The 4,995-nt window shown below is 41.6% G+C and overlaps 1 protein-coding gene and 1 long non-coding RNA gene across 5 annotated transcripts in view; one reads left to right on the forward strand and one right to left on the reverse strand.

Annotated features, from left to right (window-relative positions):
• The window catches only part of LOC103384212 (nuclear factor interleukin-3-regulated protein-like), a 13,164-nt gene extending 9,258 nt beyond the window's left edge, over positions 1 to 3,906 (reverse strand). The window contains exon 1 of the mRNA XM_008317646.3: positions 3,246 to 3,906. The gene's annotated coding sequence lies outside the window, so the exon portion shown is untranslated. The remainder of the gene's footprint in view (positions 1 to 3,245) is intronic.
• Positions 1 to 4,995, forward strand: part of LOC103384214 (uncharacterized) — a 21,315-nt gene that overhangs the window by 12,218 nt on the left and 4,102 nt on the right. Inside the window, exons 5-7 of one of the 4 annotated variants that reach the window (XR_003050605.1) lie at positions 1,389 to 1,694; positions 2,774 to 3,063; positions 4,014 to 4,117. This is a non-coding gene — a long non-coding RNA (uncharacterized LOC103384214). Of the gene's footprint in view, positions 1 to 1,388; positions 3,064 to 4,013; positions 4,118 to 4,995 lie in introns of all 4 variants that reach the window. The other 3 variants (XR_003050604.1, XR_003050603.1, XR_001760498.2) reach the window with 3 other exon arrangements.

The following is a 4,995-nucleotide window of genomic DNA, read 5'->3' on the forward strand; positions in this document are numbered from 1 at the left end:
AATAACTTCTGGAGACGGCAGTGTAAATCTGTGACATCAGACAGAAGTCACACTGACAACTTCACTAAATGTTCAGTGTTGCAGGGTTATAGTTAATGTAAGTTATGCCGGTGATCCCCAAAGTAGGGGGGGCAGCCACTCTCTAGGGCACACAACACCATTGAAGCTATTGAATATTCGGATTTGTAATATTATATCGTCCATTCTCAGAGAGAAAACAGTTTTGTAGTTGTTTTTGGTCTGTTCAGTAAAGTCTCAGGGCTTTTTGCCCCACTTGAACTCACTAGGCGTAGTAGTAGAAATCTACCCTGATGGAAAATGACGCCACAATGTTGTGTCTCGTTGACTCAGAAAATGTTGTTGGCGGTAAATACAAAATGTTGTTATTGGAGATTTGTTGCAGGTACTATTCAGAGGAAGGAGTTTTCTTTTTCTTCTTTTTCTAGAAGTGAAGTTTTGTTTTTCTGACTTTGTTGAGGTTTGATGTTCCGAAACAGTAATTGATCCTAACTTCACAAACTAACTCATGTGATGAATGTCTATATTCTTTGAATGTTGCCCCTCAAGAATTGAACCATTGTTCAGTTGTAAATCTCTACCTCCAGCCCTGGTAGCCCAGTTGGAAGGCTGATGGGTTGGGTCGGTAAAATGATCTGGGTCTTAAAGAGTAAAGTTAACATTTCTGTGACTAAACAAACAGTTATTTAGGTCTGTAGGAATTCAGAGTTGTCACAGCAGTCTGTCCCCCCCGGTTACCTCATGTGTCTCCTCACCCAGTTCCAGGTCTGACCTATATTTGGAGACATGGCTGAGGCAAAGCAATGCAGACACTCTGAAAACCAAAGCAGCTGGCAGCAGGCAGACTAATACCCCACCACGACTCTGCCAAGCCTCCACCAGACAGGGTTTTCCACTTATTGCATCACATCCTGAATGTTCCCATTTACACAATGTCAAAGTCGCACAGAAAGATCACACCGGGACACCAGGAGCTGAGATTTGTGTCACACAGGAAAAACAGTGTCCTGCGATTGAACACAGCTTCTGCTTTTCTTGTGTCCCACATTCTCTAAACAGCAGAAAGACTGGGGGGGGGGGGGTTAAAAATAGCTCAGCAGAGACTGCGAGCAGCTGTGTTACAACACAGACCAAAGCTCTTCAAACACACAACACTCCCCATATGCAGATTTTTGCTGCTTTGGAAACGAGAATGTGGCACAAATGTGGCTATGAATGATGGGAAGACAGCGGCGGGTGTGAACGGGAATCAATTAGGAGCCTGTGTGTCCCAGGAGAGAGCTGCAGTTTACTGCTTGTCCCTGCTGCGCCTGGTTATGTCATTCCCTCCAACTCCCTCACAGCAACACTCTGTGCTTTACTCAACACAGAGAAACAAAGAACCACCAGCCAATCACAGAAAAAACATCCTTCTCCTTTTACTGAGTGTGAGTATTAATGACGCCATGGTGATATAACCTGAAGGCAGCAGCAGGTGCGTTCAATGTTCTTGGAAAAGTCAGTTTAATGGACACACCAGTCCAGAAATGCCCCCCTCTGCCCCCTCTCCTCAGAGTACCTTGCTGGACCAGTAAATATTATTTACACTGCAGTATCCAGGGCTGCGGTGATTACTCTGTGACTCACTCACGACTCAAACATTCCTGACTATGAAGAAAGTAAAACATGTTCTTCAGGTAAAGTTTCTTTTTATTTTGCGTTACTTGTTTTGTTTTTTTTTTTGGGAGGGGGGCGGGGGGGTTATTTCAGGTTCTATTCAGACACAACATGGACCATGACCATCACCTATAGATAAGAGCCAGTGTCCCCTCGGATGTCCCTCCTCCAGTCCTGATTTATCCACTTGTTGTCTCAGAATACGAAATTCAGATTATTATACAGCAATTGTAACTTTTACATCACGGCTATACTGTACTTTACTCATTATTACACTGTTAAAATTCATTATTACATGGTAATAATGTTAAAGCGTTTGTATGCCTCTAGTGTTTGAATTTTTTTTCTAAATTCTGTTTGGATTATTTATCCCCTAATCCCCTGTATGTAGTGACTTTAGTTGCAGGTAAATTCATTTAATTACACTTTTTTTTTTAATACTTCCTTTTTTTAAAATATCCTATTTGACCGTCGTGTCACCTTTGAAAAATGATATGGTCTTTGTTGTTGTTGGTTTTTTTGACAAAAATTCCTTAATACTTTGCCTTTTACATGTTTTGGGAGGATTTTTTGTTGTTTTTTTCATGAATATTTAACTCAGTGAAGAAAAAAAGAAGTGTGTTTTTTCTGTATACATCCTGAGTAGATAACGAGGTGGCTTCAACCTTCACCTTCTGTCTTACACAATAAGTACATTTGCAGCTGATTTTGACAATGATAGACGTGTTACTACTGAAGGTTTCGTGTTTTATTCCACTTCCTAATTTAATAAATAAATATACAGACATATATGTATTTCAACTGAATGTATTTCAGTTTGTGCCCTATTCATTGGAACATATTCAATATAAATATCCATTGTTTTAAATTTCAGTACAACGTCCCTGCAGCTGCTGCTTTCATATAAATACCCCTTTAATTTTCACCTTTTCTGAAAACATTTTTGTCCTCTATGTCACCTCTGATGCTCCGTACTTTTGAATGATCGTGTTTTGTTTGTTTTTGGAAATTCCTGAATATTTTTCTCCGGAAACCAGACCTAACGCCAACGATGCTGTGATTTTCTTCTTCTTTTGTACTGCTCTTCGTTATCTCATAGCATGAGCATCAACGCACACCACGTGCAGGAGCTATATGCGTGTGTACGTGAGTGCGTGTGATTCCACCAGACTACACCGCAGCAGCTCCGGCTACATTCCCTGGAAAACACCAGCCGAACCGTGAGGCAGGGACAAAATCCCCTGGTCCTGACTCCGGGGACAGAGTGTTTGGATCACAACTTCCGGACTGCGTCTGATTCACCTGAGCTGATCTAATACACGTTTCCACATCAGGAAGAAAAGTCAGAAGCAACAAAAGCTGCGTCTCAAAGTCACGGTCTGCCGCCGTGTAAGTCACACACACACACACACACGCACGCACACACTCATAGAGAGAGCGATCCGCCATGTGAACAATAAACCGAGAATCAGCATCATGTCCTCACACACACTCCGCTCATGTTCCTGTAGAAAAACACCAGCACACACTGACAAAACCAGAGACAAAGAGACGGACTGAGCCCCACGTACCTTTCTGTCCACCTCCTGGAGGAGAAAGAAAAAGAGGAGGAGAAAAAAAAGATTCAGGCTTCCCCGACACAAAAGCTGTCTGCTCCCGTTTCCTCCTCTCCCTGTGCTTTTTGAGGAAACCTCCCCGAAAATAGAGGACAAAAACTTTCTTCTCCTTCTACTGCTGCCTCACAACATGTGAACTGCTGCTAGATGTTGTTAGATGTCGGTAGATGGAGGTTCTCCGCGCTCCTGGCTCCGCTTCTTCCCTGCGTGTGGTGCGTGTGCCGCCGGACTCTTTGCTCCACTTTCTGCGGCTCCCTTTCTAGAAATATGTGTTAGTAGGTCAGCGGTTGCATAACAGCAGCTTAGGCTGCCTAGTCACGTTTCTGTCCTCCGTGTCTCCACACACACACACACACACACTCAGAGGTAGAGAGAGGGGAAGAGAGAGAGTGTATGTGTGTTTAAGTAAATGTGTGTATAATCATTAATAACCCATGTTCTTTTTTTCTCTCGAAATCTCCACCTCAACGCCCAACCACGGTTCAAACCATAGGAATTTAAGAGCCTACCTAACAACGCTTTACTGTTCAATATTTAAAATAACATCATTTGTACGACACAACAGAATAACATGGCATTTTTATTTTTTTAATTTTAAATTTTTTTCAAAAGTAGGTCACAATAAAAAAAGAAAAAACAAATATGTATGAATGTATGTATTCATACATAAAGTATTGTGTTGTATTTTAATCTGTTTTTTTTTCTCCTTTTTTCTCTTTTAAGCACAGGAGAATCTCTGGACTTAAATGTTTACCAGTTGAGAATACATGCACTAGGTGGCGCTATTGTAACCCAAAGGGGGATCGAATGCAAAAGAAGCAAAGAAGGTAACATTCACACACACACAAACATATATATATATATATATACATATACATTATTGTGTTTATCGAAGTCAACATAATAGTTGTTGAATCATTTTTGAACTCACTAAATAAAAAACCGACTTCATGTGTTGATGACCTCATTTGCACCTTTTGTGTGTTTGTGTTTAATATTCAACTGGAGGAGGTGAAGGTCATGGAAGGTCACGGTGCCTGTAATCCAACCCATACACACGACTACAGTTCATTTTTGTACCTTTTTTATTAATAATGTTTCATGAAAACATTGATGTATTTTTTCGTTCTCTTTTTTTTTTACAGTTCTTAATCTGATTTTATTGCACAGCGGCTGTGGTTTGTGGTTGTGTTTTGTAGTCGGAGGCAGACATCACAGCTCACATGGACTCATCGTTCTGATGGGTTTGATTGAAGTGGTTGGACTGAATTATACAAAGAAATCCAGTATTGTGAAATAATCCCAAACACGGATTATTAGAATATTATAGTAACATCTTTAGGAACTCTTCCCTTTTCTGCTTCATACACACATCAGGTGAATTCATACAAAATGCCTGTTGTCCTCCACCATCACTGTTACATCAGCCTTGTTTTCTATCACGCACTCACACACACACACACACACACTCAAAACCCATTTTCACAATCGTCACCCTCCCCCTACCTTGTGTCTACATCCCTCATGTATAATCCTTCACCATAGACACACAGCGCACCTTCACCCTCACTCTCACCACCATTAGACCGTGTTGGGGGTGATACGGCAGCCTTGAACTTGTCGTCTGGCTCCTCCCCCCTCCATTTCTCTATTGGAACCATCGACCCCCAGCACACCCATCCGTTTCCTGCTGCAGCTGCCTCTG

The sequence above is a fragment of the Cynoglossus semilaevis genome, chromosome 9 (assembly GCF_000523025.1).
Source record: "Cynoglossus semilaevis isolate Cse_v1.0 chromosome 9, Cse_v1.0, whole genome shotgun sequence".
NCBI classification, from domain to species: domain Eukaryota; kingdom Metazoa; phylum Chordata; class Actinopteri; order Pleuronectiformes; family Cynoglossidae; genus Cynoglossus; species Cynoglossus semilaevis.